The 13,040-nt window shown below is 42.4% G+C and overlaps 1 protein-coding gene across 2 annotated transcripts in view; it reads right to left on the bottom strand.

Annotated features, from left to right (window-relative positions):
* ACKR2 (atypical chemokine receptor 2) overlaps positions 1–12,975 on the bottom strand; it is a 64,191-nt gene extending 51,216 nt beyond the window's left edge. Inside the window, exons 1-3 of one of the 2 annotated variants that reach the window (XR_010132800.1) lie at positions 12,740–12,975; positions 8,059–8,118; positions 1,850–1,942 (exon numbers count right to left, since the gene is read on the bottom strand). The gene's annotated coding sequence lies outside the window, so the exon portion shown is untranslated. Of the gene's footprint in view, positions 1–1,849; positions 1,943–8,058; positions 8,119–12,739 lie in introns of those variants that run through there. The other variant, XM_063703728.1, reaches the window with a different exon arrangement.
* Between the last annotated feature and the right edge of the window lie 65 nt (positions 12,976–13,040).

Below are 13,040 nucleotides of genomic sequence, written 5' to 3'. Positions count from 1 at the left end.
GAAAGGATGAAGATCTAGGAAGGAATCTTTTTTAAATGGAAGAGTATGAGAAGCCTGGATGCAGGGGCGAGGAGAGGCTGAAATTACAGGTGAGAGAGCAAAAAGCTGACAGATTTGATGGCAAAAAATGATGGAATCCAGAGCACAGGGTTTGATGGGTGTTCAGTGGGAGGAGGGTACCCAAAACCAGAAGAAACGACTGATGGAGATGCAGGTAGGGTAAGAGAGGAGGAAGCTGAGAGAATTTTTCAGTGCTCTCCGTGAAAACGGTTAGTGGGGATATCAGGGGAATGGAAGTTGAGGCTGAACAAGAATAAATGAGAGAATTGATTTGGAGAAGGGGTCAGAAAACTTCACGGTCTAAAGAAGAAAAGTGACTTGCTTGAGGTTGCATTGCTGGTTAGTGCTTAAGAAGATAGCAGCAAGGGGAAGGGGCCTGGTTTGGTGAGAGGATCTAACATGTACTGAGGCTCTATTACATCCCAAGCACTCTTCTTGGTGCCTTATGTATGGTCATTTAGATCACACAATGCTATCCTATAAGGCATATACTTACTAGTATCCCCATTGTGTTGATGAAAAATGTGAGGCTAAATAACGTGTTCAAGGTCATAACGTCCATAAGCATTTAAGCTGTTATTCAAAGCCGTGTCTTTTGACTTCATGCATGGTAGCAATCCAGGGGCCCAAAGCCAGTGCCTTTTCCACTCTACCAAATTTTTTTTTCATTAGTACTTGTTAAGTGTCCTGCTGTCCCCAACAGCAATAAAAAATACTGAGTGCTAGACAGGCATGGTGGCTCACGTCTGTAATCCCAGCACTTTGGGAGGCTGAGGTGGGCAGATCACCTGAGGTAAGGAGTTTGAGACCAGCCTGGCCAACGTGGTGAAACCCTGTCTCTACTAAAAATAGAAAAAATAGCCAGGTGTGGTGGCAAACACCTGTAATCCCAGCTACTCGGGAGGCTGAGGCATGAGAATTGCTTGAACCCATGAGGCAGAGGTTTCAGTGAGCTGAGATTGCACACTGCACTCCAGCCTGGGTGACAAAGCAAGACTCTGCCTTAAAAAAAAAAAAAAAATGAACTGAGTGCCTCAGTTCATTGACTTTTTCCACTGAGTTTCCTCAGCGGAAAAGTCAATTCAAGACTAAAATATTTAAAGTATAATATTTTTGTTCACTACAAAAATTATCACTACATAAACACACAAATCCTTCTGCCACTTTGGTTGCTAATGGGAACCAGTTGATGAAACCAGCAATATAAAAGGTAAGACACTATGTAAACTAAAGAGATCAAAGGTGGCTTCTAGCTTCTAGCTTCTTCTTTGCTGAAGTATACCACATTGATGGTGAGCATCTTATATTTATGATTTCTATGGAAACCCTCAGTAACCAAAAGACATTTTAAAATGCAAAGTACACACACACACACACACACACACACACACACATACACACACATGAAACTATCAATTGTGTTTATAGGTTAGCTGAGTAGTATCTACAAGAACACAAAAAAAAACCCCACAGAATGTCGTAACAATTAATACATATAACACTTACTATATGCCAGTTAATGTTGAGGTTGTATATATCATTTAACACTCTCCAGAGTCCTACTAAGTAGGAACTATTATTGTACAAATGAAGAAACAGAGGCACAAGATGATTAATTAAGTTGCTCAGTGTCACATAACTAGTAGGCAGCAAAGCAAACCCCAGAGCCTGTGGAGCCTGACTCATACCAAATTAAAAGTGGCTGTGACTTTTCTCCCTCTGGAGAGTTTTGAGCTTTCATTTTAGAGCTGTTCTTCCTAAAGGGTAGAGGAATGAACTAGGTACTTACCTTGAGAATTAATGTTCTGGAATGCATAAAGTGTGAGAAAGAAAAATTGTCACCTTAGCAGAACATGGTCGGATATGATGCCAGCTGGTCCTTCTGGAAAAATATTAGTGTTTCTTATAAAACAACTGATAGGTTTGAATAAGCAGATCAAGGAAGAGTCTGGTTACTTTTTGCCAAGAGAAAATTTTTTGTTTACTTAAAAGCTCCTACCTTTTAGGCAAGTTTTAAATACAACTTTGAAACATGTAATTAATGTGTCTGGGAAGTATATTTTTGTCTAAAATGAACAGCTTAAGTACTATTCCATGACTCTGCAGTGTAAAGGGTACTAAATTGGAACACATTATGAATAGCCTGTTAGGGCAATTTTCTGACATGGAATCTTCTGATGGCCCGGCCCCTAGCCAATTCTCCCTGGGGACTGGTCTTTAAAGATTATTGCTGCCTCAAAGTGGCAGTCCTTGTCAAGAAGTAGAGATAACACTACTGCATGTAACTACCTCTACATCCTTAAGACCAAGGGGAAAATGGTCTCAATACACAGTATGTAATGGGTTACTACTGAATAGTTTTAAATTTTCTGGCTAAGGCTGACACTCCCTTTCTAATCCATTCTATTTCACTTCCAATAACCTCAAATGCCCTCTGCTCTTGTCAACATCCTGCTCCAACGTCTTCAGGCGGCACCTAATAGAACATTGTCCAGGTTCTTTAATTAACATGGAAGGTCCTCCCCACAGTGACTCACTTTTCATTATTCTCTCTGACTCTGCTCTAGTCACAAATGTTTGCCTTTTCACACTTGCTGTCCTCTGTGACACAGCTACAATCCCAGAGTCTGCCTAGTGGGCCTAGTCATCCTTCAAGGCCCACTTAAGCCCCAGTCCCAAGAAGCCTTTGAAACTGCTCCACTTACTGTGATATCTACCTGAAATTTCATTCAAAGTACTTATAAACTGTCTTTGTTATTTCTATATACTTGTTCCTTCTACCTACTTAGATTATAAATTATTTCATGGCAGGGACTGAGTCTTTAACTTCAGAATCTAGTACAGGTACTTGGCACAATGTACGTATTCAATAATTGCTGATGGTGACTCCCAAATCTGGTATAAAAACACCGGTAATTATTACCAATTTTCTCAAAAGGTTTAACCTTTGTTTAAACAAAGTTCGACAAAGATCACACAGTACTTTTTAAAAAGGATGTCAAGAACAAGGTAATGTAGCTTTTAGTTGGGCCTCAGCATAAACAGACATCTGAATTTAGAAGTCTGTTTCTCCTATGGAAGATACGATCATGTGTAGACAGCTATTTGCAGCATGAAAAGTCACAGAGGCTCTCTGAAGAGGGGAAAATAGCAAAGCTGGCAGACACTTTTTGTGCTGCCTTTCTTTCTATAAATTACAGGTGGGTTGGTTTAATACCTGAAAACCCAAATAATGTGTTAAGTCTTCTGCATCAATTATACTTCAAAATGACGCCCAATATGAAGAATGGAATAATAGATGTTGCATATTTGTTACCAATTATAATGTCTGTATTATGAAAGATGTAAGTGTGTCATTGTCATTTTCTTGTAACATGATATGGTATAAAGTGTAGCAGAATAATCTTCACCAAAAATTGACTGAATCATCTGATTATGTTTCAGATACTTATCACCATCATTCACCAAGATTTTAGTCTCTGCATACTAATCAGAAAGAGAGAATTTCTCCCACAAACAGGCAACAAAACCTCAAATAACTAGGCATAAACAGATGTTGTCTCTTGTTATTACATTAAGTTTGGGTAAAGTGTGAACTTCTTAGAATTTGCAAGGAGAATTCAAGTTTCCCAGAATGAGACTGGGGTCATTAATGATACTGCGAAAACTTAAAAACAGCTCACCATGGAACAAATTCCATCTACTCCTCAACAGAGCTTGGAAAACAAAATACAACTTCCTAATAAATATGGCAGTTATCAGTCTTTATGCTGTGAACCAGTGAAGTATGCAAATGATGCAGAAAATAATAAAGGCACATTGTACCAAGTTACAAATTCTTGAATTTGTATGATATGGTTTGTGTCCCCACCCAAATCTCAAGTCAAATTGTCATTCTCAGTGTTGGAGGAGGGGCCTGGTGGGAGGTGATTAGATCATGGGGGTGGACTTTCTCCTTGCTGTTCTCTTATAGTAGTTCTCACAAGACCTGGTTGTTTAAAAGTGTGTAGCACTTCTTCCTTCACTTGCTTTCTCCTGATCCCACCATATAAGACAGGTTTGCTTCCCCTTCATCTTCCACCATGATTGTTAAGTTTCCTGAGGCCTCCTTAGCCATGCTTCCTATACAACTTGCAGAACTGTGAGTCAATTAAACCTCTTTTCTTTATAAATTACCCAGTCTCAGGTAGTTCTTTCTAGCATTGCGAGAACAGACCAACACATATATTTTTCGAATAGATTATGTAGGGCAAACTGAACCAAGATTTTAAGTTAATATTAGATACTATAACATACTTATTTAAAAACAGATCAAAATCAAACCCAAAAACAAACCCAAAACATACTATAGCTCTTGGACTAATTCTTATTTGCAAATTATCTTGCTTTCATTATTCATATTTTGTCCCAAAGGCCCTAATGCTAAATAAAATAAAATAAATTATGGAGCTTTATTTTAATCAAATTCAATAACATTAACAGCATTGTTCACATTACCATAACTGTCTAAATCAATCACTTTACCACATATATGATTAGAACCAAAAGAAAGCTGAAGGCCGGGCATAGTGGCTCACGCCTGTAATCCCAGCACTTTGGGAGGCTGAGGCAGGTGGATCACTTCAGGTCAGGACTTTGAGACCAGCTTGGCCAAAAAGGTGAAACCCTGTCTCTACTAAAAATACAAAAAAATTAGCCGGATGTGGTGGCACATGCCTGTAGTCCCAGCTACTCAGGAGGCTGAGGCAAGAGGATCACTTGAGCCTGGGAGGCGGAGGTTGAAGTCAGATGAGATTATGCCAGTGCACTCCAGCCTGAGCAACAGAGTCAGATTCCATCTCAAAAAAATAAAAAAGGCTGAAAATTGCCCAACCACTTTTATTAAAGGTTTTCAGTTTTAAGCTGCATGGAATACTAAGAGGTCTGATTCCATGACCTGGAGAGGTAAGCAAGCAAACAGAGCACTGGGCTAGTTCTCAGGAAGGCAGAGTTATTCAGATTCTGCCTGTAAGTGTGTCATCTAAAACATCCACTTACATTCTCAACTGTATTTTCATTAAAAGAAAGGAAATGGACTAGATGAGCTTTAAGGCCCCTTTTAATACCTAACACTGAGACTCAATCTTCAGAAAAAAATTTAGAATGCATTGCTTTAAACCTTTCCTAAACATTTATACTTTGTCTCTCTCATAAAGCAATATTAGAAGGTATGACTATCTAGGAAATAAATTGTATCCATCCCATTAGTTTCAATAAGGGCTTGGCACAACAAATGCAGTCCCATTACAATACTCCTAGCCAAACAAGGGCCATTATGCACTATACAACCCTGAGGGAAAGAAAACTGAAGGGGGCCAGCCCCTCCACACCTCTGGGTATTTCTCGTCAGGTGGAACGAGAGACTGAGAAAAGGAATAAGACACAGAGACAAAGTATAGAGAAAGAACAGTGGTCCCAGGGGACCGGCGCTCAGCATATGGAGGACCCGCACAGGTCCCGGTCTCTGAGTTCCCTCAGCATTTATTGATTACTATTTTCACTATCTCGGCTAGGGGAATGCGGCAGGAGAACAGGGTGATAATGGGGAGAAGGTCAGCAGGAAAACATGTGAGCAAAGGAATCTGTGTCACAAATAAGTTTAAGGGAAGGTACTATGCCCAGATGTGCACGTAGGCCAGATTTTTGCTTCTCTCCACCCAAACATCTCAGTGTAGCAAAGAGTAACAGAGCAGCATTGCTGCCAGCATATCTCGCCTCCAGCCACAGGGCGGTTTTCTCCTACCTCAGAATAGAAGGAATGTACGATCGGGTTTTACACCGAGACATTCCATTCCCAGGGACATGCAGGAGATGGAGGCCTTCCTCTTATCTCAACCGCAAGAGACCTTCCTTTTTTACTAATCCTCCTCAGCACAGACCCTTTACGGGTGTCAGGCTGGGGAGGACGGCTGGGCCTTTCCCTTCCCACAAGGCCATATCTCAGGCTGTGTCAGTTGGGGGAAACCTTGGACAATACCCAGGCTTTCCTGGGCAGAGGTCCCTGCGGCTTTCCGCAGTTCGTTATGCCCCTGGTTAATCGAGAATGGAGAATGGCGATGACTTTTACCAAGCATACAGCCTGTAAACATATTGTTAACAAGGCACACCCTGCACAGCCCTAGATCCCTTAAACCTTGATTCCATACAGCACATGTTTCTATGAGCACAGGGTTGGGGCTAAAGTTATAGATTAACAGCATCTCAAGGCAAAACAATTTTTCTTAGTACAGATCAAAATGGAGTTTCTTATGTCTTCCTTTTCTACATAGACACAGTAACAGTCTGATCTTTCTTTTCCCTACAGAAAATGTATGTGCCTTGTTTCAAAATAATGAGGAAATGAGGGCCTGCCACTGTGGCTCACACCTGTAATCCAGGCACTTTGGGAGGCTGAGGTGGGCAGATCACTTCAGGTCAGGAGTTCAAGACCAGCCTGGCCAACATGGTGAAACCCCATCTCTACTAAATACACAAAAGTTAGCCGGGTGTGGTGGCAGATGCCTGTAATCCCGGCTACTCACATGAGAATCTCTTGAGCCTGGGAAGTGGAGGCTGCAGTGAGCCAAGGTTGCACCACTGCATTCCAGCCTGGGCAACAGAGCGAGACTCTGTCTCAAAAAAGGAATGAGGAAATGAAGTCGGTGTTAGGAATCACCCTTACAATTTTAAGGAAATTGAACACTCCAACAAAGGATTTTTAATGAAGCAATTTTACTTTTGCGCAGAGGGGTGTCTCTTTGGCCAGTTGCCATGAGAGCGCACTTGAACAAAGGGGCACGAGGGCCTTTATTTTTGACGCAAGTCTTGCCTTTGTATTCTTTTTTTATTGGGCGTGGTCGGGTCGTACAATTTAAACTAATTTTGGTTGGCTAAACATTCGATTTTTTTTAGATAGGGTGAGCATGTAAAAGAAAAAGTGGAGGGAAAGGGGAAAGGGTGTTTGTAATGAGCTAGAAAGTTAGTCTTTTTTTTAATAAGGAAAGGAATGTAAGTTGGTATTGATAAAACGTGGTATTGTGGCGTGCCTGGGCATTTAACAAAGGCAAAGAGGAAAAAAGGAGAAAAAGGAGAAAAATTTGGGGGGGGGGGTACTATGAATTAAAGAATAAAAGATTGATCAGATTATTTGAAGAGAAATCTTATCATATCCCACATCAGTTTATCAATACACCCAGTCTTTTTAAACAATTTCAACAAAAAGTTAATTTGTTTGAAATGGTTAGTTGATTCCTAACTCATCATTCCAATCACATTACCAACAGATTGAAAGATATTCTGCAACTTAATCACATTACCAACAGACTGAAAGATATTCTGCAACTAATTCCAATAAAATGTTATTTTTTAAACGATGGATCACTTTAGAATTCAGGAAATATCTATGTCAATACTGTTTTCTAATTTCCTGTTACTTATTCTTTCCTGCTGTTGGGGCTGAGAAAATGATACCCCAAAGTGAAGGCCTCAGAAGCAGCCTCAGAAGCAAAGTTTCTAATCAACCTGTCTTACCCTCCTGTCTGTCATACCCTCATTCTCTCCCGAAGCAAGTCATAGAAAATAGAATTCCTCTTCCCCAAGGCTGATTACAGAAACCAGAATCTCTAAGCTTCCCCAACTTTTTTTTTTTTTTGAGACAGAGTCTAGCTTTGTTGCCCAGGCTGGAGTACAGTGGCACGATCTCGGGTCACTGCAACCTCTGCCTCCCAGGTTCACACAATTCTCCTGCCTTAGCCTCCTGAGTAGCTGAGATTACAGGTGCACGCCACCACGCCTGGCTAATTTTTGTATTTTTAGCAGAGATGGGGTATCACCATGTTGGTCAGGCTGGTCTCAAACTCCTGAGCTCGTGATCCACCCGCCTCGGCCTCCCAAAGTGCTAGGATTACAGGCGTGAGCCACTGTGCCCAACCGCTTCCCCCACTTTTTGTCTAAGAATTGGCCATAAAGAAATTCTCTCACCTGCCGTGTTTGATAGCAGCTCATAAGACCTCCATTCCAGAAAGGATCCTGTACTGTATCCTGAAAGGAGAAATGCTACAATCGAAAGAAAGTTCAAGAATCTGAACAGACAGGTCTTGCTAGGTTTTCTATTACCATTAGTTCATATCCTTTGTTGTCCAATCACATTTCTACACGACTGTCCCTGTTTCATCAAACCTAAGCATATAATCAGATAGAGTCACCTGTATCTTTGGGTCTTCACTCTGAAGGCTCCTGCATCATGTAAAACTTTGATCAATAGGAGGCTGAGGAAGGCAGATCATGAGGTCAGGAGATCAAGACCATCCTGGCCAACGTGGTGAAACCCCATCTCTACTAAAATACAACAAATTAGCCAGGTGTGGTGGCACACACCTGTAGTCCCAGGTACTTGAGAGGCTGAGGCAGGAGAATTGCTTGAACCTGGAAGGCAGAGGTTGTAGTGAGACAAGATCACGCTACTCCACTCCAGCCTGGCGACAGAGCAAGACTCTGCCTCAAAAACAAACAAACAAAACAAACCTTGATCAAATACAGTAAATTTATAATGTTTTTCTCTTGTTTTTGTTTTGTTTTTATCTTTTCTTTTTTGAGACAGGGTCTCACTCTGCGGCCTAGGCTGAGTGCAGTGGCACAGTCTTGGCTCACTGCAGCCTTGACCTCCCAGGCTCAAGTGATCTGCTCACCTCAGCCTCCTGAGTAGCTGGGACTACAGAGGCACACCATCACACCCAGCAAATTTTTGTATTTTCTGTAGAGACGGGGTTTTGCCATGTTGTCCAGGCTAGTAATTTTCTCTTGTTAACCTGTCTTTTGTTATAGGAGCGTTAGCTGTAACGCTTATGATGGGAAAGAAAGGGATCATCCCCTTTCCACCCCTACACTGCCTCTGTTTATGTTTTCTCCCTTAAACTGACAGGGCTGGTACACTTTTGTCAAAAGATGGGACTTTTTTCTCCTAAATTCAACCGTCATTTCAAACTGGGTCAGACTAACGACAATTCTACCAAGTAGTGTATACCAGTAGCCTCAATAAAGAGATTTTGGGGGACAAATGTGCATCTTCCACACAGTTGTAGCCATAGAGTGCATATCTAACTTCCTTAAATTATCTATGTGGATCTGTCATCCTATAACTTGTCTAAATCCTTATTTTTTAATATTATGAATAGAGTCCAGCTTATATATAAAAACGTATTTCCTTTCTATGTCTTAAAAATTACTTGCTGTTGAGCGATACTATATTCCTAAAATATAGTGGAATCAAAATTCCTAGTTTACAGTCCTCTACCTCTATTACTTACTAGCTATTTGACCTTTATACCAATCAATCATCAGAGATGATTGAACCAGAGCAACTCCATCTTGAATAGGGGCTAGGTAAGATAAGGCTGAGACCTACTGGGCTACATTCCCAGACAGTTAGGCATTCTAAGTCACAGGATGAGATAGGAGGTTAGGCATTCTAAGTCATAGGATGAGATGGGAGATTGGCACAAGGTACAGGTCATAAAGACCCTGCTGATAAAACAGGTTGCAGTAAAGAAGCCAGCTAAAACCCACCAAAACCAACATGGCGACGAGAGTGACCTCTGGTCATCCTCACTGCTACACTCCCACCAGCGCCATGACATTTTACAAATGCCATGGCAACATCAGGAAGTTACCCTATATGGTCTAAAAAGGGGAGGCATGAATAATCCACCCTTTGTTTAGCATACAATCAAGAAATAACCATAAAAATAGGCAACCAGCAGCCCTTGGGGGTATTCTGCCTATAGAGTAGCCATTCTTTTATTCCTTTACTTTTCTAATAAGCTTGCCTTCACTGTACTCTATGGATTCGTCTAGAATTATTTCTTGCAGGAGATCCAAGAACCCTCTCTTGGGGTCTGGATTGGGAGCCCTCAATAGTAATTGGTTTAAAAGGTGCTTATCCTTACAGCTTCGAGGGCAAGGTCTGACTCTTTTTGCACAGTACACAGCAAGGAATTTTTAAAGCAATAGCTAACATTTTTCATGCCAAGCATGGGGCTAACATGCTACATATATTTCCTCTTTAACCATCATTCGTGTTACCCCCCATTTTACAAGTGAAAAAAGTGACACTTTGAGAAATCAAGTCCAAGGTCATGGCTAGTATGTTGCCAACTAGATGCTCTCCGCTGATGGGGCAGTATATCTTATTCTCTGGAAATTAACAAGTTAGCTGATGTTAGTTTGAGGCATATACATTGCCTTCAGAAATGAATACGCTTTAGTCACTGCTGCCATTAGCCTTTGTGTTTACAGAATCAAGAGACTAATGACTTCCAGTTGACCTTCATATTGAAGGCAGTGGGGTTCATCCTATAGTTCCTGACTATCCCTACTTATCTTTTAAACCCTCCAGTTATTGCAGCATTTACATCTTTCTTCATTTATCATTATTGAATTTCTATTGAGCACACAGGCAGCATTCAAGGAGATACCAGGATCATCCAGACAAAATATGTGCCTTCAAGGAGCTGAAAGCTACCATATAATCAAAGTATGAAATTCTTTTTTTTTTTTTCTTTTTTGACAGAATCTCTCTCTGTCACCCAGGCTGGAGTGCAGTGGTGCAATCTTGGCTCACTACAAGCTCCACTTCCCGGGTTCACGCCATTCTCCTGCCTCAGTCTCTCCAGTAGCTGGGACTACAGGTGCACGCCACCACACCCGGCTAATTTTTTGTATTTTTAGTAGAGACGGGGTTTCACTGTGTTAGCCAGGATGGTCTCGATCTCCTGACCTGGTGATCCGCCCGCCTCAGCCTCCCAAAGTGCTTGGATTACAGGCGTGAGCCACCGTGCCCAGCGAAGTATGAAGTTCTTAATCATCCATAGCATGAAATGTTTCTTACATGTATCTTAATTATGAGATGAACGATTTTCAAAATCCTGAGCCCATGACATTTAGTTCCTATCTGTATGACAGAGCACTTGGTAGTCTGCCTTGTTTTGTGGTTATATCAAGAAACTCTTAACTTAATCCCAGATTTCTCCATGGTGCAGTTGTAGATGCTTTGCATCTGAGGACTAAGCTCTGATTTTTTTTATCATGGCCAAATTCCTATCTAAGGGGTCTGGGGGGTCATGCCCCACAAATAATAAGTTATCATCAAATGGGTTTTATTTAACTCTATATATCGTGACTTACTTTCCAACTTGACTCTGGCATAACATTATGAGACAAGGAAGAAAATAAAAATATTTTACCCCAAAACATGTTTCTTTGCCATATCTTGAAATGGCCATACAAAGCTGTCCTTTGCGGGGAAAAATTCTCATCTGTAAAGAATCCCTATAACATAGCTAGATCTTTTTCTTCCAGGCCCCCCAATCCTAAAGAGATTAAAAGTCTAGCACCTTTCAAACATCTCAATAGGAAACATTTGTCATCTATTGTCTCTAAAGACAGCCACTACAAGACTTCAAAAGAACCTTGGTCTCCACAATCTTTTATCTTAACCTGAACATTCCCTTTCTGTTGATCCCAGGTTTTCAGACAAACTCAACCAATTATCAACCAGAAAATGTTTAAATTTACCTATAGCCTGGAAGCCCCCTCCCCTCTCGCCTTTGAGTTGTCCCCCGTTTCTGGACCAAACCAATGTATTTCTTAAATGTATTTGATTGATGTCTCATGCCTCTCTAAAATGTATAAAACCAATTGTGCCCGGACCACCTTGGGCACATGTTCTCAGGACCTCCTGAGGGCTGTGTCAGGGGCCACGGTCACTCACATTTGGTTCAGAATAAATCTCTTCAAATATCTTAGAGTTTGACTTTTTTCGTTGACCCACCAATTGGCCGGATTGTTACTCATTATTTACTTGACAAACACATTAGGAGCCCTGTCCCCGGAAGCTCGCTGTCACGAGGGGCCTCTAACATCTTCTTGAGAGAAAGGTTGCCTGGCCTGGGTGAGGTCGTAGTTCCCGCGACCCCGTGCTTGCAAGTACTGGCTGCCTCCTACTATAGTGTAAGCTCCAGGAAGGATCCCACGGGGGACCTGACAGCTCACGGTCCTGGCCAACAACCGCCCTGGGAGCGCAATGGATGGAGCCCGCAGTCGTCCCGGCGCACTGGGCAAGCTCTGCTCCCACTGTGGCAGGCCAGATCTCCATTAGCAACCAGAGCAGCTCTCACCAACGCCTCACTGTCATTCTGATGCATCTATAAGTTAAACATTGGAGAAACTGGTGCCTTAGGAGAAAGGCTAGAATGTAAAGACAAGTCCATTAGGATCCCGCCTGAGCTTTTTCAGCCCCTAGAGTTTAATTAAAATAATGGAGTTGCTCTTGCACACCTTGTACCAGGACCCACTTTAGATTATTTCCAAGGCTCTGAAGCAATTGTCTAGACACCTGACCCTATTACCGTTAAAGATTGGTTGAGTGAAACACTTTGGCTTTCGACTTGTAAATGCCTGAATGTATTTAAGCACTAGAAAAACTTGTATTAATAATTTTGAGTTGGTCTGGTGAGTTACTCCGACCTTCTCCCTGTAACCTGTTGCAGAAATAAACTCCGTTCTTTCCCAGTCTGTCTGCATCTCGTTACTGAACGGCGAGAACAAGCAGTCGGACCCGGTTGGGTCGGGGAACACCCCCTCACCCGCAGCCGAAACCCCTCACCCCCATCCCTTCCCCGCCCGTGAGGCGTCCGCAGGCGGCGGCGCTCGGGACACGGCGTTCGCGGTGCTCGCCTCCGCTGCCCGAGGGGAAAAGGGCAGGAGAAATCTGAGGAGTCCTTGGGCCAGGAGCCAAAGCCCCTCAAGTGCCCGGGCGCGAACCCCGGGCGCCAACCCCGGGCGCCAACCCCGGGCGCCGAGCTCTCACGTCTGTCTCAGCCAGTATGCTAGAGCCGGGGTAGTGTGCCTGCACTTACCGCCCCAGCCAATCCGGGACCCGCTCTGCGCTGCCCCACCCGCCGCGC

Source organism: Gorilla gorilla, chromosome 2 (assembly GCF_029281585.2).
Source record: "Gorilla gorilla gorilla isolate KB3781 chromosome 2, NHGRI_mGorGor1-v2.1_pri, whole genome shotgun sequence".
NCBI lineage: Eukaryota > Metazoa > Chordata > Mammalia > Primates > Hominidae > Gorilla > Gorilla gorilla.
The sequence above is the reverse complement of the archived record's forward strand: the minus strand, read 5'-3'. Positions and strand labels throughout refer to the sequence as shown.